At 45.0% G+C, this 20,211-nt stretch overlaps 1 protein-coding gene across 3 annotated transcripts in view; it reads right to left on the minus strand.

Annotated features, from left to right (window-relative positions):
* The window catches only part of FARP1 (FERM, ARH/RhoGEF and pleckstrin domain protein 1), a 208,712-nt gene extending 190,643 nt beyond the window's left edge, over positions 1-18,069 (minus strand). The window contains exon 1 of one of the 3 annotated variants that reach the window (XM_048072721.2): positions 17,770-18,069. The gene's annotated coding sequence lies outside the window, so the exon portion shown is untranslated. Of the gene's footprint in view, positions 1-3,810; positions 3,834-16,566; positions 16,588-17,769 lie in introns of those variants that run through there. The other 2 variants (XM_013174412.3, XM_048072722.2) reach the window with 2 other exon arrangements.
* Positions 18,070-20,211: the final 2,142 nt, after the last annotated feature.

Here is a 20,211-nt window from a genome sequence, read left to right on the forward strand (position 1 = left end):
GTCTCTGCAATCACCAAGCCTTTTCCGTATGCAGGTTCAATTAGCAAGTCAAAACACTGTAGCTAAGAATGCTTTCCAGGCAAATTTGCTAAACCATCTTGGTATCAATAACAGACCATTTACTGTCACAGAAGACATGATTTTTAAATATGCTTCTTTCTGTGTTTCAGGAATCACTCAGAGTCAAGCGGTCAGACAGTGAAGCCCACCACCAGCAGTGCTGCAACTGCTAAGCACAAGCCTCTGTGTTTGGTCTGACAAGACCTTTGTTAAGGAAAAACAAAACAAAACAACAACAACAAACCTTTCAGAGACTATTGTTTCACCTAAACAAAAGGGTATTTAACTGCACTCTCATTTAACCCAGATGGAAAGCTACTGTCATGCCAGACTTGTTGGGGAGGGTCTGTGACTAGCTATAAATCAAAGATGAGTATTTTGAGAATCACTGCCACCAGAATAACAATCCCTTCCAGACCCAACTGCAAAAAGAGGAAGTGCTGAAATTTTCATACTGTTAACAGAAGTCAAAAGACATAGTTACACTAAGCTGCCCAACTTCTTGTATCAAATAGTACACTAGTAAAATTTTACAAAGTCTCACTATTGTAAAATCAAGGTTTGTATGGAACCACAAAGGCAGAAGTTGGAGGAAGGGAGGAGAAGAAGGGGATGAGAAAAACACTGAAAAACCTACCTAAAAAAAACTGTTCTTCACATTGTCAAGAGTGTTCATTTATCCTCCAGCTTCACTAAGACCTGAAGGAAAAACAGTCTGGGACTACAAAAAAAAATAGAGACTGAAGACTGGACTGAGCTCCTGCCCACTCTGAAAAGGAAAGTTCAGAAAAAGTTCACAGCCCTTTTCAATTTCTTTAAGTATGAGATTATGAGTGTATGAGATTGATTAAGCTTATTTCCAGACTTGCACTGTTGAAGGAGCCTCTCTAAAATCATAGGGTAGAGTAGATCTAGACTCCAAGCATCGTTTGGTCAGAGTCACAGAAATCTTCCTAGTCTGCACAAAGGAAAACTGAGCTCAGAAGCGTGAATGGATCTGCTGTTGCTTATATAAATGGCATTTTGCTATAACATGTTTTTAAATAAACTGTCTGCCCCCTTCCTCAAAAAGTTGAGGTTATCACAGCAAGGAGACAAGTAAAAAATAAACATACCCACAACAGCCTACAGTTTCCAGGAATTGTGCTTGGGAGGATCTACTTGTAGCTTATTTTACTCTCCCCCCAACACGTGAAATGTCAGGAAACTCAAGTTCACATGTGTAGGGGACAGAAATCTCACCTGAATACACAGTCAGTCTTGCACAAAGTAGTCTGCAGGGGAAAATGAGGTGAAAGTCTCAAAAACACACACAGATGAGCACATCTAAGGCACGTCCGAGGCTCATACTTCTGATGAGATACTGAAATTCCCAGACTAGAATTAGTAGAAGTAGTATCACAGGCCTCACTTGGAAATAAATGGATATTTTTCTGAAGCAAAAAATGAGTAACAACAACAACAACAGAAAGCCTTCTTATCTAGCTGTTCTTCAGTATTTAAGAAAAATAATGCTATGTTGTAGTCTGCACCTTGACAGTTTGACTCACCTTACTGAATACTAAATATATGCGTGACCACTAGATGAAACTTGGAAGAGTAAAAAAAAAAAAAAAAAAAAAAGAGGAAAAAAAAGACAGTCTAAGACTATTTTTGGAGAATTTTTAATTATCTTTATGGTTTATGGTCCAAATGAAAGAAGGATAACACAGATGGTTTAAGTCGTTATTGAAAAGTAAACGTATTAGTAAGCACAAAAACTTCCACTCAGATTGCTTCCTCTACGTTCCTTTCTAACAACAGATATATACCACAAAGATTCATCTGCAATTATAGTCTTTACTTTAGTACCTCTTTTTTCCATAATCAGCCAGTTACACAGTATTTATACACATTTCCAAGTGTTACATAGTTGTGTTTACATTTATTGCTTTTAAACACTCTCTGTGTTATAAATTAGCAGTTGATTCATTTCTTTATACCAAGATGCTGATTTTACTCTGGCTTTCAGCACACTGCACTTAGAAGGAACTAAATTTAAAACACTAAGATGCCCTAAAAGTCACCTTAAAAATGCATCAGAAAATGAAAAAATGCGTATCTCAAACATGATTACTATTTAAAACAAAATGATTTATTATACAACGGAAAGATTAAAGTTTGGTTACCGTAATTAATTTTTCAATTCACTAATAGTCAAATTTACCAAAATATTGTGAAATTCTGTTAGGCATCTAACAAACAGTAAACCTGTGAGATACCTAATTTGCACAATGCCTTCAGTTAGATAGCTGGAGTTCTTCATGTACTTCAAGCGTTAATGCACATAATCCTAATTTTCTCCCATCTGATTATCTTGTTCATAGATTAAAAAAGGATAAAGGAAGAAGAAAGCTCTCCTGCTTTCTGAGCTCCCAAATGAATTCTCAATCCTGAGTTTATTCAAAATGAGAATATTCCCTGTACGTCTGGTAGCCAAACTGAAATCAAATGCGCAACGCAAAAGCTTTTCTGCATCTCAAAACATGAAAATACTTGCACTTCCAAAAATGTAAAAAGCAGAGCTCTATCCAACATAAAGACACTAAAAATTTAAAGGGCATCTCCCTTCCAGCTGCCTTTTGTATTTTAAATGATTGCATGCACTGAAAAAGGTGCATTTTTGACCTACTTAATTTGAGAGTCACTGATACAAAGCATTGTATTTAAGGGAAAATAACAGGTACAGGTAAGGCCTTTGAAGAAGTAATTATTGTGGTTCAAATTTAATCTGCCAGTTTCATTCTTAACATTTAAAAAAATACATGTTTACTTTTTTTTTTTATCTACCTTATTGTCAACCTGCTTACCGTTCACAGTTGTGCCTCCTCCCAAGCCCAGTACCAAATGCCGCAGCCATCTCACCTTGCTGATTTTAAGTTAAGGTTTCCAAGGTGTTGCCTCCATACTGAAATATTTTTTTCTTGAAATCCTGGTGAAATACTAGAAAAGTGCTGCCAGCATTTGTGATCTATCTTCTCATCACAATTTCAAGACAACGCATCCAAGAAGTTGAAAATTTTCTCTTCCAGTTTTCCGGTGCTTTGACAACAACTCATTCCAGCTCTCTCTGCAGCTGTGCTGCCGCAGCAGGGATGGCACAGGATAAGACCACAAATGAACATTTTGCGTTACAACCAGGAGATTCCCAACCCATCTATGCACAAATTGCCCATAAGAAAGCGGAACGCTTCAGAAAGAGGGATGCTTCCCTACTGGTTTGGACAGAAATGGTAATGGCTTCCACATTTCTTCTACATCTGGTTGTTGTTTACGGTTACAGAAGTGAAAATATGCCTCAATTTCTCTTTTTTCAGCCAGCAGAGACCAAATTTCAAATTGCACAACACAACTTGAACATCAGCCTTTCTGTTTTACGGTGCAGACCCTCTTGGAAGAGAGAAGGTTATACAGGAGTAAAACACAGAGAAAGTACGCGTTGGAAGACAGCCTGTTTACCTGGGGAGAATAAAAGGCTCACACCGGGAGGTATGTCCTAATCATGCTAAAACAAACTCTAAATACGAACCAGTCTATTTGTTTTCCAGCCTTGCAATAGGTTTGATAAGCTCTACTTACTGTTAGAGATTACAGAAGCAGAACTCATTTTGATCAGTGACCGTACCACAATACTGAACAGCCACCAACACACTTAATCTTTGCAATACAGGACTACAGGGAAAAAAGAAAAAAGAAAAAAAGACCACATACAACACACATGCTGATGTCCAGCAAGCCGTAATCCTTCCCTTTTCCCAGTGAGATGTCCCCAGATCACCTCCAGCAGCCAGAGAAAACAGCACTATTCTCAGTCCACGCAGCGCAGCGAGGTCAGCGGGAGCATCCTATGGGTACAGGACAAACTACTCCCACCCTTCAGTTATCCACCACGTCAAAGGCCAAACTCCAATGTTTTCCCAACCACTTTATCTCCTGGGTTTGCTCTGATGGATCCTGTGTTTCATCCCCACTTCCAAGCCTACGCAGCTCTCCCTGTACCATTGCATCAGAAAGTTCAGCTTCTAAGCGAATTAGCCTTCTCTGCTCACTGAGCCAACTTTAAATAAAGCTGCTAGAAAAACCATCGAGGTTATTACTAAACAAAGCAGACGCAGTCATGACCCTGGCATTTTCACCCTTCTCGCAACAAAGTACAAGTCTTGCAACTACTGCTGTGAGTAGTTAGTCAGAGGTGGAGAATATGAACTATGCGCACAGTTTGGGAGACTTGTGGCTTGCTTCCCATCTGTCTGAAGCGCTTAAGATGGGGAAACAGATAAACAACACTATCTATTTATGAGGTTGTTAGATCTTTTAAGTTAAGGAAAAGAACCAGGATTTCTTTTCTTTCTTTTTAATACAAGAAAATGTAATTAAAAAAAAAAAAAAGTAGAGACATAAATATTCATTCCATTTAAAGTCTTTTCCCCAAAGTTAGTAAATTCTAGGCAAGAGAGACCAGCAGAACCGCCAGATTCAATACTGCTTTACGGAAAGAGAAATAGTGTGTTATCACAGCCCTCAGCCCTACAAAGTGACTCCAACTTCTAGCACATTCTGCAAAAACGAGATATCTTTCAGGCAGCTTTCTTAATGGATTCATTCAGTGAGGAGCCTTCAAAGTTGCATTCATCTAATCAAAAAAAACCAAAAAATTTAGTGGCTGCCTCAGTCAACAAGGAATACAGGCATACAGCCAGGCAGTGGAGAACCTGATAATGGATGCAAGGGATAGTGACACCTTCCGAAATTCCTGCAGCAAAATCAAGCTTGCTTGAAGGCTCTCAGAGGTATACAAATGAACTTCTTATTAAAGGCAGTTCTTTAAAAATAAGTTTGATGTTTTAAAGCTTTCATAGTCTTAACACGTTTCTAGCAATATCTGTGTTCCACTAACATTTTTGATATCTTATTCCCCTTTTGGTCTCTAGCAAACCCAGAAATGACAAGATATGCTTCTCCTATCAACCTTAAGCTCTGAAAACATAGAGAAACTAACCAAAATAGGCCATCATGGATCCATGCCTTACTAAGGCAGATAAAATGACTAAGTACATGGTAACAAAAGGCAACCTCGAGGTTATTCATCACAAACTGCTTTAGCTCAGCGTAAAGATAAGTAATTACATTTCAAGAAAAAAAAAGTATGGAATATTTTGTAGAGCAAGGAAAGTAGTAGTTTGAGCCGAAATATTAACATTCAGAAGCAGAGAGAGAGACTGACAGACTTGATGATCCAGTACCCAGGTTACCCATAATCTGTCCCAAAACCCAGTTAACAGAAAGCCAAACCACCAAAGAGCTCCCTCCCGCAGGTAACGCCGTGCTGGAGCAGAACAAAAGCTTCCAGGGGAACCACAGGAACTGCCACAGCAGAGCAGCAAGGAACGAACCATTTGCAGGATAATGAAGCACACGGGCATATAAAGGATGTGGTCTGCAAGTTGAGTAGGAAGTCTGAAGATTCAGGAAGAATTAGAGCACTTTTATATAGGCCAATTTACCAGCAGGAAAAATCCCCAACAGTAAGATCATAAATTACGAAGTACTTTTTTTTTTTTTTTCTCCTCTTAATGGAAGCAGTGGTATTTATGACATCTGAAAGAAGCCTGAACAAAAACATCAGCCCTTATAGGGAGTACCCTTGAATCAGATCATGGATACACAAAAGACAATTTAGGACAACTGCCAAAATTCCTACAAACACTGGCTCTAGCCTGCAGTTACCTAAAACTGAACATACAGCTACGCAGGCAATGGAAATGAGAAACAGGAATCTCACTTTACAAATTACTGAACAAAAATTTAAGCAGATAATATCAATGGTAATTACCAGTCAGAATATAACGTCCTGTCCACCACAAAGTAAATGATCCATGGCTACTCCTCAAGGTTAAGCAATAGGAAAAAATATTGACTTGTAAATCTATGATAAAAAAAACAACAACAAAAATATTGGATGGATTTCTCTTTGTGGAAGAATGATTGATTAAAAACTAACCATAATCTGAGACAGTGACTATCAAAAGGATCTGGCTATTGATAACTATTTCGCAATCAGTGCATGCATTCTTCCTTCTTAATCACACAGTACAGAATAAGGTATACATAGAACTTATATGGCAATATAAAGCTTTTAAAGGCCATTTAAACTTTTAATCTTGTGATGATCGCAAAGAAAATCTTCAGTTGACTTTATGCTGCCACAGGGAGGAAGGAAAAAAGCTCCCAACACATCCATCAAGACAACCATCCAATCCCAAGCTTGCCATTGCCAGTTTATCCAGACCATACCAATCATATACAAGATCTATTGCAACATTTAAAGGCATCTTGCTAAAAAATATATATAAAATAGTTTTCTTGGGCCATCAAAACCCCATATAAGCCTCCAAAGATTTGCATTCCTTACTTACTGTTAAGAAAGATGGAAGAATAACAGAAAAATAGTATTATTCAAAACCTGCATGCTTACACTTTTGTTGAGGATGTAAATCAACAGCTAGCAAGTTCCAGGTCTCTGCATCAGCAACTGTTTTGGCTATAGGCTCACCAAAACTTTACAAAACATAAACAGTGTGTCAGTCATTCCATCTCATCGTCTCATCAGTGAAAAAGATTAATACAGACATTACGGATAAATACTGCAGAATACGGTCACAGACGGTAAGTGAATTAAAAAATGGGGGTTGGAAACAAAAAATGCGCACAGAATTTAAGAGGAAAAGCCAAGTAAATATTGTACTAATAATCAGTATCACCAGGTTAGAATACCAAACAATTCTTACTACCTGAAAACCTCATAAAAATAGCATCAATAGAAACCCACCTTTGTTAAAGGACTGATTTAGACTGCGAAGTGTTAGATTTATTTGCCCTTTATTTCGAGAAGAAAAGAAGAAAGAAATTAATTATCTTCTACATGCTACTAAAACACCGAGAGTACAGACTTGCATGAATTTTGAGGGGGGTAGAGATGGGGAAAATAAAAGGTAGATGGAAGTAACGAGCCCGAGAAACGGGCTACTGTTCTTCCCTCAAACATGAACTGATGGCATATTGGGTAAGGATAATCCCCCACGCAGTTTCATGCATTCAAAGGCCAAAACTTTTGCTTGTGAACTGTCCCCATCGATTTTATTCCCCGCACGCCACATTAGGAAGCTAGCTACCCCCACACTCCCAAATTTCATTGAGAGCTGCAGGCACACAGCAAGCCACGAGCTGCTTCCAGAGGCTGTCCTGTCTCTTCCAGAGGAGCAGGGAGGTGTCATCAGGACATCTGCTTCCCCGTACTAACAACGGGCCCGTTTCACGCACACTGCCGTGTGACTTGAATATAAAAGCGGATCTCCCTTCTCTTGATGCTTCAGGACACCGAGGTGGGACAGGTCCAGCCGCACGGAGAGCAGCAGCCAGCAGGCAGCCCTGGCCCCGCACCCGGCCGAGAGGAGCTGCTCCATCCAGCCCACGCAGCGAGCATTAAATTTTAAAAAAAAATTTCTTTTCCATTGAAACGTCTTTCCTATGAAGACTTCTTTCCCAGCCAAAGCGCACGAGGCAGAGCCCTCCAAGCAAGCACCCTGGTTGCTGCTGTTCCTTGCAGCACAAGGAATTTGATTAAGCTTCCTCGACGGGAGAGAGCTAAATAAACACTGTAAATTAAACAAAACTATGCTGATGATCTCGGCGCAATTACTTCCAATTGATTTGAGTCTTTATTGTCCCCTCAAGCTTTTAGCTTCGCAGATGAAACAGGATCAGGCCGTACTGGAGGAATACCAAAGAAGGAGTTATGAAACTTTCCTTGAACACTTTGAAAAGCGACCAAACTAGCTTTTCTTCCTGACGAGATTCCAATTAAATTTAGCCTGGAAGTCTAATGAAAGACCAGGCTTTTCCAAGACTTGTCACAGGCAAGCGCGCTAATGCTTAGAATAAATTCAGTCATTGGTTAGCGCGCACACACACACACGCAAATTATAAATTGCTGCAGCGTATTTTATTTCACAAGAGTCGGGCAGTGCCAAAAGACTTCAGGAAACTTTTACCCGGCTGATATCATATAATCCAACTCTCAGGCATTTCAGCCTCCTCAAAGCTGAGCCAAGCCGTCACTTGACTGCAAAAGGAAGCACATGCACACGCGCGCAGCAGGGCTGCTTACTGCAACTCGGTTAGTCTACGGGAAGAAAAAAGCGCTCCTGGGAACGCCTCCGCAGAAAAATCCTGGAGTTACCTGCAGGTTTTCAAATATCCTCTTAGGTCCTGTTATAAGTTATCAGGCGGGTTTTATAATTAATGTTCAGATATTAATTTCATTAGGCTCAACCTACTTGCGAGGGCCAGACGTATTATTCTGATTAATCTTCTCTTCCAGGTCTCCAAATCGCATTTTCCTTGCCAAGCTGGAACCCTTCTCAGAATCGCAATCCCTAAAAGGCACTTTGCTCCGAGGACAGCCCAGAACAGTTGACGAAGCAAGGCTTTACAATTTCTAGAAGCTTTTTACATTTTCCTGTAGACATTGTGTAGATGTGTAGCTACCATTTTCCCTTCATGGCACACACTCAAACTTCAGTTCCAATCCTTTTAAGTGGAAGGAACTTTGCTTGGGTTGAGGGGACATTTTATTCTGACAGAAACAGGCAGAGAAGTAGAAGAGAGAACAGACACTCTTCCTCGGGATTTTTTCTACTGAGTCACGTTTATGCTAAAAACTCTTTGAGATTTCTTGAAGGACAGACATCGTCTTATCCTGCAGCTAGAAATATCCTCAGTAACACAGATTTTTGGAGAGATTCCATGCCCTGAGAAGAAAGGGTATACCCAGCTCTTGCTCTTATTTCTTTACATAACACCGTAAGGGAAAAAGTAGTTCTAATATTTACATCCACCCATCCCCACTCAAACAACTCACCATTTACAGTTAACTGCTTCAGCTTGAATCGGGTTATTCTTTGCCCATATTGTAGCTATTCTGTTCTCACCACATCACCTATTTTCTGTTTTACATAGTTTAAAGAACAACATAAAATACAATCTTCAAACATTACTCTCACTTAAAGAAAATCTGAAGGAAATTTCTCAAGTTTTATCTAGTGTCCCATGAAATTTCACCAATGGATCTAAGAGTCAACGCAACCCCAACAAGTACACAATTACGGACAATACTGCGTTCAGTTTTCATTCTTTCAAATACGTCTGAATTTCTGCAATATATAAACAGGATGGGGGTTTTATTCTTGTTGTTGTTGTTTTGTTTTTAAAATCGGAGAAAAAACAAGGCTATGGCTTGGTTCCAAAAAAAAGAAAATGCTTCTGCATTGCACATTCTCAGCGTATGTACAAACAGATACACACACACACCACTCCATCAGAGCGATGATCTAATTTTTCGGTCATACGCTTGTCGTGTGCCTGGCTTGTCGAGTCCCTGGCTCTCCCCCATCATGTACTTTCTCTTCATTTGGGAAGACAGGAGTGGCTTCCTTGGGCTTGGTTCTCTCAAGCAGAGAGCTACCATCAAGTGTCATTTGCTCGTCCATTGCTTCCAATGATCCTTGAAGCGTTATTACAACTAGAAACCGCTCCAGTGATTTCTCTGGTGCCTTAGCACGCTCTCAGTGCACACAGCTTTGACGGAGAAATACTCATGTTCAAGGTATTGCCTGATCGACATTTTCTCAGTGCAGGCTCAGGACCTGCCCTTGGGTTGCTCTTCAGCAGCTGGACAACCAGGGACGAGCTTCAGGCGGGCACCCAACTCCTGCTTTGGGGCTTTGTGGGATAACAGCGCCCTGCTCATGGCTAGGGGAGGCATTCCCAGGTGGCCATGGGATCTCGTGCTTGGAGTCAGTGCGGCCAAGGCTTCTGACACAAATTTCACTTTCCAAAGAGGCTTTGTTACTGCTGTGTTTGCTTCCTGCCCACTAAGAGCCACCAGAGTCAGTGCTCAGGGCTGGGGAGCACCACAGCTCGCAAGGACTGCTTTCCACCACCCGATGGAAGGACAGGGATCTCCTGGAAAGAGTGCAGCAGAGGGCCACAAAGATGATACGGGGCCTGGAGCATCTTCCCTGTGAGGAAAGGCTGAGAGACCTGGGTCTGTTCAGCCTGGAGAAAAGAAGACTGAGAGGGGATCTTATCAATGTGTATAAATACCTGAGGTGTGGGAGACAGAGGGATTTGGCCAACCTCTTTTCAGTGGTTTGTGGGGGCAAGACGAGGGGCAATGGCCACAAAATGGAGCACAGGAAGTTCCGCACCAACATGTGAAAGAACTTCTTCATGGTGAGGGTGACGGAGCACTGGAACAGGCTGCCCAGGGAGGTTGTGGAGTCTCCTTCTCTGGAGATATTCAAGGCCCGTCTGGACGCCTACCTGGGCAGCCTGCTCTAGGGAACCTGCTTTGGCAGGGGGGTTGGACCTGATGATCTCTGGAGGTCCCTTCCAACCCCTACACTTCTGTGATCCTCTTCCTCAGGCCTCTGCCCTACAAAAAGCCGCTGACCCGAGCACATCCCTCCTGCCTCCCCCCGACACCATCCCACTGCTCACCACGCAGCCGGCGGCACGAGGTATCGACTCCGACATGATGCCCCAGCCGAGGCACAGGCTGGCCTCAGCCACAGCCACCGGCATCTCCCCTCATCCAGCGCTAATTAAGCTTTGGCTTAATTAAGCCTGAAGTTGCCCAACAATCTGCAGATAGAAATTAGTCAGAAACAAAGAGCTAGCACTGCCATCCAAGCCTCAATTGTAAATAACGCGACGAAAACAGGTAGAAAAACCCACGCCATCAAGTCGCCACCAGCGATTTCTCTTCTGCTACACGTCCTCTCTTCCAAGTTCACTTCTGACTTGCTCGTTTTAGGCAAACCGACCCCATGTCCCTGGAACCGCTCCATTTGGGACTTATTTCGAAACTCAAATATTATTAGTAAATGCCGAGCTGTGCGCAGCACTTCATTACAGTGCCTTTTAAAACCTTTTTTATATTCAAATGGCGGAGCCACTCGCCCTTCTCTCCACTGGAACACCATCACACCATCTGCTTTCTCTTTGTTTTATGTATTTATTTGCTACTGAGGCACTTTTAGGATATTTTCTGCTAGCTTCAGGTTCAATATTTATTGACTGTATATTTTAGGAATCCTCTCCTTTTTGCTCCTATTTCTCTTCATGGTTTCTAGTTCATTTTTCACAGTACTGACAATCGTGCTCAACATTTCAAAGGACGCAGGGAAAAAAATGGTTCTGCGACTACACATTAAACAATTTTACTTTACACATTACACCAGTTAATTTAGCTAAGCTGTAAAAAATGGCTAATGAACACCGGTTATGACAGCACAATCATACAGTTAGTCTTCCGAGATGCACATACCAATGCCTCTGTTTAAAAGAAACAAAAAGCAAGAAAACTATTGCATATTTAATATGTCAGAGGCAAACACTGATGTCTTACAACGCTAAATGGAGACTTTCAAGAGGAATTTCCATGAAGACAAGATAGGAGCATAGGTCTTCAGATAAAGAGACTGAAAATTACCTCCAGGGAGGCTATTCTTACATGTTGACATGAAAAGTGCAGCTTCTATAATGCACTCAGGCTGCTTGGTACATAAAGTTTTACACACTTTTAAATCTCTAAAATGTCCAGGAACTGAAACCTCCCTACCCATTTTCTCTTTAATATTTGTTATGCTGTTAAGGGCCTGAATAGTAACTGCTCACTAGAAAATAGAAAACTCTCCCCAGAAAAAAAAAAAGAAAAAAGAAAAACCTAACCCAGTAACTTCTGCAGACTTTTACTATTACAAGATCTTTACCTTCCCTTTTAGCCTTGATGTTTGAGAAAATAACCTCAGGCAGGACAAACTAAACAAATCATACTTTTCCTTAATCTGAAAAAGACACCACTATTATACACCACAGCAAGAGCTGGCCAGAGCCTCCCCAGCTGTAATCACTGTTACTGCAATCATAAGGCTGCAGAGAATTAGCAAAATAAAAACAAGTCGGACTCATTTCACTTTGATGGTACGCCACGAGAGGCAAACTCCAGGATAATTCAAAGCAGGCTGGAAGAGAAACAAGGGAGAGGAATGGAAGAGCAGAAGAGAAGCCAGCCTCTCCTCCACCCCCAAAGACGCCCCGTCCTCCCTCCCCACGAGCATCCAAGAGCAGGGTGGCCAGAGAAACGCTCCAAGCGCGCCAGATACCCGCTGTGTTCCCAGAGCCGCCGAACGATGGGAAGCCCTGTTCCAAAGGAGAACAGACGGATATCTCCCCCAGCCTCTCTTTCCTCTTAAAAGAGGTTTATTTTTACGATTCATTTTCACTTATTTATTAACGTCAGGGAAAACGTGTACCTAGCGTGAAAGCCTGCTCAGAATCCCTGCCCCAATTTGTGCAAGGCAGCCCGAAACCCACCTTGGAAGGGAAAAAGGCTGCTACCAAAAACACGCTCGCCATTTCAAATAATTTCACAGCAACCTTCCGCTCCCCTGAACTTTCAGGCCAGGGCCAATGCCGCGCAGACCTGCCGAACAGGAAGCCTCGTTATTCCAACACGTTCAACCCGAGCGATAGGGAGTTCCACAGTAAAACTGATAAGGAGAGACATAAAAGACTAACGAGCAGCCTGCCCGCGCTCCTTTGCGGGGCTAGCAGAGGTCCCCGCAGAACACCTTCGGTATTGCTCAGCGGGGAGACGGGGACTGGGACACGTCCAAAAATAACAGGCAGGGACGTATGGAAGAAATGAACACGACGTCTGTGGCTCGAGCGCTTAATCCAGGCACGGAAAAAAAATTATTTGAGGGAGAGAAACCAACAGAAGAAATGCGTGATGCCGAGCAGAAAGAGCCAATTAAATGTACACAGGTTACTGAGCAGCAGGACCCTCTTTGTGCTGTTTGATCGCCAGCCCAGTGCCACATCTGCTGCTTGAATAAATCGACAAATCTCTTCGTGACCTGTGCCTGGGGTGCAGGTGACCGAAAATAAGGGTCCTTGATTAAGGAGACGCAGTCGGCAGTATTACTAGTGACCAGCGATCAACCAACCGGTCCTGCAGTAATCAGGAGCGAAGGACGCAGAAAGCCCGGCAGCGGCCAGCAGAAGCAGCAGCCCCTGGGAGGGAGAAGGAAGCACACGGGACTTGGTATTGTTCGCTATTCCTGATAGGTTTTCCAGCTTACCAGTAAGTCATCTTTTGACCTAGAAAAAAATAAAAATAAACACAAACCACATGCTCTTCCCTGGCCGTATTTTGCACCAGACAATCCAGGTACCCTAGCAGCCCGCCCTAGAAGCAGCGATCGCATTTCCTCCACGGCCTGAACTCTGAGTTGTTGCTTCAAGCATTGATGTCTTGCTAGAATATCCCCGTTCAGAAAGTCACAGCTTCTCCTCAGACACAACGAGGAGAAGTATCTCCATCTCCAGCTGCAGAACTTCTGTAATACCTTGGGTGGGATACACAGAGATGTGCTGGGGTGTCCTGCAGGAGGGGGGGAAGGCCCCACAACATCTTCATTTCTGTGCTGACATACCCAACGAGGGAGAGAGCTTGAAAGTTAACTTTAAAGCAACTTAAAGAGTCTCACAAGACGGTAGAATCACATGCCAAATAGAGTGGAACAACCTCTTAACGTGCTTTCATTGTGGCAAATTCAGTCACCCTGCAAGCTCCAAAACGTCACTTTGGCCCCGATGCAAAGCCAAAGGAAGGAAACTGGGATTGAAATCATCGTGAACAGTACTACTCACTTTAGGAATCTTGCACCAAGGGATAGCAGACTCTGGCTTTGATGCTAGGGTAGGGAAGAAAGAAAAAAAAAAAGAAATATATATATATATATATTTCAAGGCAAGCAGCAGAGCAAGGCAAGGCACCATCAGCGAGGGAAGCAGCAGCACTGTCTCCCACCTTGCAGTGGGCTTTGGCATGACACCCACTTAATAACCTGGGGTACAAAACCCAGTCTGCAAACACCATCCTGCCCCGCATTAAAATACCATCCACCCCTTGCAAGAATTCCTCGCGACCAGTAGCAAACATGCGCTGTACAGCACTCTTCTACTGTGATGCTCAGTATCCAGATTCCATGACTTCAGATTTATGCTCTTTGCTCCACTCTATAAAGCAACACCGAAGCAGATTTTACTGTACAGAATTCACCACCTAACATCCAAGGGCACGTTACAAAAAAATCACAATTCGTCCCCTCAGGATCAAGAGAAAACAGTACTCCAGCACCTCCACGAATTGTACCGGAAGGTTTTATTTTATTTGAACAGCAACTAACAGAGCCACCCTTCGTTCTCATTAAGCCCTTTTTTAAGCATCCAAACCCTCAAAATGATTTCCCCCATTTGTATGTCCAGATTAAAATAAAAAAAGGAATTTCATACCCTGCGTTATCAAGTCCCCCCAAAAGGCGGATCACATTCTCCTTTCTCACAATATTTAATCAACTCCGTTTCATTACAGACAAGGCTAAAGAGCTCATAATGCTGCAATTGATTACAAACAAGATAGTGCCCGCATCTGACGAAGACTGACCTAATTGTCTGAGTCATCTACATTTCTGCAGGCCAAATTTACTGACATTTTGCGCAAACCCAAAGCTGACTGAGCCCGGTGACCTTTTATACCTCTGTAATTAGTCTTCCGTGCCTCTACAACCAGAAAGGCAAGTCGCCCCTTTACTCTGCCTAAGCCAGCAGCCCGTCTGTAAACTATAAACTTTGCAGGCTGCTCAGTACCTACCAGTCAGTGAAGTACAAAAACCACCAACAAAAAAAGCCCCACCATGTGAAATACAAAAACTGCAACCTTTCAAGGTCATGAAATTCAGTCTGGAAAGGCCCCTTTAACATAAACATGCCAGTTTCTAAAAGAAGCAAAACAAGCAAGGCAAGTTGGTGGACAAATTCAACAAACAGGATTTTTATCGTGCTTTCCTAAAAAAAGGACAATATAAAATAAGGACGTTGGCATAGACATGCACCATGAAAAAACAATGGGGGGGGGGGGGAACAGAACCCCAAACCAGTAAGTTTAATCTCTTCCACTAACTTCACAGCACAGTATGAAAAATACGATGCCAACTGTGCACTAGAATGTAACCAAGATTCATAACACAGATTTAACTACCGAAAATATTCGCGAGAACTTCATTTAGGTGCACTATCAAGTTTTGCGCTCCGATCCTACAGCTGCAAAAAATACTTCCTAATTTTTTAGCAGAAGATGATGAGATGAGTGGGTTGTATCGAAGTCTTGGATCCAGACCTCCGCCACGGTCAGTGAGACAGGGAGCCACGCTTTCCCAAGAGAAGCAGCAGGGAGGACGGGGTAAGAGCAGAGACATGCTTCAAATGAGGGGAAATTTAGGAAAGGGGGATGGACGCAAAACACGCAGGCGCAGCTGGCAACTTGCAGGTGATTGTCCACACCCAGGGCTGCCAGCCCTGAAGTTTCTCTGCCCAGCCACTGGATTTCCACTGCAAGCACTGAAAACAAGCCCATCCCATGGACCACCCTTCCCCAGCTTTCTGCTCTAGCAGAAGCCAGCCTGGGAGTCACCGCATTTGTCAACCTCTTTTAGAAATCCTAGCCCACGAGCACACCAGTGATTTAATGCAAAGATACTTCAAGGCAAAAAAAAGGAAGTTTTGTGCAACTCCATCACCAAACATACATAACGCAAAAAACTGCCAGCACTGGCAGCCTCATCTTCATCAGCATCAAGAATTTTATATTTTTTAAAATGAAATGCCAGCTTTCATCATAGATGAATTTCTTAAGTGGAAGCTTGGATTTTTTCCTAAGTCAAATTAATCTAAAATCAGCAGGGAAAAATCACTGAATAGTTCTATAACTTTAGAATTCTCTACCTGAATTTTAATGCAGAAATAAATCTCCTAAAGCGAGTCATTTTCTTTTCTTTTTTAAACCGTCACATTTAAGCAGCATTTCCCCTTTGGTCATTCATCACCCACAATCTTCTTTCCAAAAAAAAAATTGGTTGCAAGTAGCAAGTTTTAAGACACTGATTGCACAATGACTAATGAACTGTGTCAACTTGGGGAAAAAAAAAAAAAAAAGATTTCCAATTTGAAATCCAGCCATTAAGTAAAAGTCAGGCTTTGGTGTTCCGCATTCGGCCTCTTACCAACTTTTGACATTTTGAAGCCGCGTGTCACTGTGTGTGAAGCATGCCGCCCGCTCTCCTTGTGTATTTGGCTCAGTCAAGACAACAGAGCGCAGGAGAAAAAAACAATTTAGTTGGCCATACTGAAGACTTTGCAAAAGGCAAGCAGAGCAGTCCAGTTTTCTAACCCCTTCTCACGAGGCTGACAGCTGGCCCTGCTGCCAACAATCCCTTCCACAGCTAAATTTGAGCTTCGGTCTGCGGGGAAAAAACGAACCGAGCGTCTGGGCAGACTTACCGGCATCGAAACTTGCAAAAATAGCAGTCGTAACTCGGCGCGTTACGAACAACCCCTCATCCTCGCCGCTTACCAAGGGGAGGAGGAGGCTCTGGAGCCGAAGCACGGCGACGAGAGCGATGGATTAGCGAGGCAGGAGGCCACGGGGGGATCCTGGCCCATGGACTACCCGTCCCGGCGTGCACCCGGCCGGCTCGGCGGCGGCCCTCGGAGCACACGTGCGGCGAGGCTAAGAGGATTCCCCGCTTTCCGAGAGCTGCTGAACGGCTCCAGCCCGAGCCAGACACCGCAGATCTCCAGCAAACGTCCCTCAGTTGAGGGAACGGAAAATAAAAATGAAGAAATTAAAAACAAAAAAAAAAAAAAAGGGGGGGGGGGGTCTTGATTCAGAAGAACGTTTGGGGCTTTGCTTAGCCGGACCGCTGGAGAGTTTTATTGTTGTTGGCTCGAAGCCAGTGTCAGCCGCTCGCTGTAAATACGTACTGGAAGCGACACAAGGAGCAAGAGTCAAAGTAGCTGGGAGACGGGGAGAATAAAAGCACCAAGCAACACCGGGGCGATCGTCCTTCCCCTCCCTGGGGACACGCCGCCTCGAAGGGAACCCTGCGAGGACAGGCTGGCACCGAGAAGCGACACGCCGCCCGCTTCGTTTGTTTCACGCCAGCCACCGAGCCAACCCAGCAACTTTAAAAAAGAAACACACCTCCACAGAGTTTGCGTGCTTTTAAATAAAATACAGAAGCAGAAGCACAAAGGACAAGGCCTGCTCCCCGCCAGCTCCCACTCCGGACATAAACTCGCAAACCCCACCCGAGGGTCGGTGGGGCTTTGGGGGAGGCCGGGCCAGGACCCCCGCAGCCCCACGGAGCCTCGGGGGGCCCCGGTAGCAGCGGGGACCGCGGGGACCCCCCTCGGGGGCCGGCAGGGGCGGGCACGGCTCCGCCCGGCACCCATGGGTGCCCCCCTCGGGGCTCCCTCGGCAGCCCGGGGGGCGAACAAAAGCCCCTCCGCCGTCGGTCTGTCGGTCCGTCCGGTGCCTCCCCGCACTGCTAATGGGATTAAGCCGGGCTGAGCGGCGCCCTCGGGGCGCTGTCACCGCCCGGGGAAGCGGCGGCGGGGCCGGGGGCGCCGCTCCCCGTTGTCGTCGCCGCCGGTGCCCGGTGCCCGGTGCCGGTCCCGCCCGGTCCCATTGTTCGCCCTTACCGTGTGCGGGGCTGGGGCTGCCGGGGCTCCTCGCTGCGGCTGGTGCGGGGGCAGTGGCGCTCGGCCGCCGGAGGTCCGAGCCATTAAAAGCTCCGCGGGGAGGAGAAGGAGGAGAAGGCGGCGGGAGAAGGAGGAGGAGGAGGGCAGCGGGGGGCTCGCAGGAGCAGGGTCGCCATGTCCGGCTGTGCGGCGCGGAGGGGGGAGCCCGGCCGGCCGCCCGGGTTGCGGAGCAGAAAGGGGGCGAGGCGGCTGGGGGCAGCCCCTGCTGCCGCCTGCTGCCCGGGGGAGCGGCAACGGGAAGGGCGGCCGCGCCTCCCCTAAGCCTGCCTCCTCCCGGAGGGGGAGCCGCCGGCGGCAGGAGGCGGCCGAGAGCCCCCTCCAGCGTTCACGGGAGGCGGTGGCGCCTCGCCATGGCCGCCCGCCCGCCTCCCTGCTGCCGGGGGGCGGCCTGAGGGGAGCCTGAGGGGCGAGGCGGGCAGGGCGTGAGGGGAGGCGCTCGGCGGTCGCCGCCGCGGTGTGGCAGCGGGTTAGGGGTCGGCCCCCACCGGTGTGGGGCTGGTGGTCTCGTTCCCGGCTGGCAGGAGGTTAAAGCTGGGTCCGGGGGGAGCCCCGGGGGTGTCACCTCAAGGGGGTTGCGCGGAGCTGCGATCCCTTGGTTCCCTGCCCTAAAAATAAAGAGGAAGAAATGGTGGGTTTACCAAGAGGTATCACTCCACACTCCTCGTACTCCAAGCACTTCTCTGAGACACCTGAGAAAGGACTTGGTGGTGTACGGGTGGCATATTCAAGCTCTATGTTCATTACTTGCTTCGTCATTAGATAACAGCAGACTACAGCGCAGTAAAATTTAACAGGTAGCAGCAATCGGAGCATCAAGGGCTGTCTCAAAACCCTCCGCTCCAGGACATGGGCTGAAAGAACTCCAGGCAAGGACCAGGGCTGGGGACTACACCTCTTCCAGAGCCACTGCACATCCATTCCCTCAGAGAAGACTTAAAGCTGTGGCAAAGAGGTTCCCCAATACACCCAGGACCAGCATAAACGTTTGCAGACAGCACCTCACACCACTGTCCGTTTCTTTAAGCGTTAGGGTGTGCCTCTCTTTTCAGCCTTTTCCTGCCTTTTACCCAATATTTTTTCCTGAAGGTGACTGGGGGGTAGAGCACACAAATGAGTAATGCAGAGGAAACACTTCAGGCCTTAGAAGTTCTCTCACGGACTCGGGAGGGAGCAGTGAACTAATTGTGTAGTTACAGAGCTACTGTTCTGAGCTCCTAGCGTCTGTGGGCCATTTGAGGAGCCCAACCGCTATCCCCGGATAGCATATTTTCATCATTGCAGCGAAGAGAAAAGGTACGTGAACACCATAAATATTTTCTCCTCTAAGCCTTGCCCTTGCTAAATCCCCAAAAGACAGACTCCTCTGCTGGCAACAGCAATGCCTCTATGCACAAACACCTCACGACAGATACCTTGGTGTATCTGCAAAAATACGCCAACCAACCTTGTGAGATCAAGAGATCTCCGTTTCTTAGGTCAGCCCCAAAACTTTAGCCATGTACATGGGTTACTGACTGAAAGGCTGGAAATTGTCCTTAGCTGTCAATACTTGATAAGATAGTAATTACTGTCATATTCCCCCAGACTTTTTCCCACACAAAATGCACGGCCTGTCAGTAGAAGACCAAGAGGAAAGGCTGCCTGCTCATTCTAACAAGATCCATGATTAAAAACACTGGCATAATTAATAAGTCCGCCCCCCCCCCCAAAAAAAAAATACTTTGTCAGCAGCTTTAACCACTAATTAAGGTGCTGTTGCAGTAAGAGCAGTACCACAGGGATCAACCATAACATTTAGAATTTCCTGGTGTTTTTTACGCAGACTTCCAAATCACTGATGCCTCATTCACACCTAACAAAGAGTTGTTGTAGTCTACATCACATGGGTGAGGTCATCTTCAGTGCCTTCCAAGTTTGAGTGACCTTGAAACTTTTCTCACCGCTAAACAGAAGTAGCAGGTTGCCCTGCAGCTATTTGACCATTTACTACTGAGCTCCAAAAAGCAACAGTAAAATATTCTCTTGAGTGGTCAGCTTACTGAGTCATCAAACGTGGTAACACATTGGTCATTTCTCCAGGAGCCACAGACAAGCTTGTGTCTGGTTTATTTAATTGACTCTGTTCTTGAGTCTTCTGGAAATATCGAGCACAACTAGCAACTGACATCTAAACAAGCTTCTTTATTGTTTCTCAGAGTGTTTATCTAGTCAGTCATAGTCATCGCTCACAGGTCCATTCCCATTGATGCTCTCTGCAATTCTAAGCAGAGTTGTTTTTTTTTCTCTGAAAATGATTTCTCTCTTGTAAATTACACATGGCAGCAGCTCATACTCTTCCGGTGTGATTGTGAGGAAAAGCACTCATCGTTGCTGTTAGCTTCC

Source organism: Anser cygnoides, chromosome 1 (assembly GCF_040182565.1).
Source record: "Anser cygnoides isolate HZ-2024a breed goose chromosome 1, Taihu_goose_T2T_genome, whole genome shotgun sequence".
Taxonomy (NCBI): Eukaryota; Metazoa; Chordata; class Aves; order Anseriformes; family Anatidae; genus Anser; species Anser cygnoides.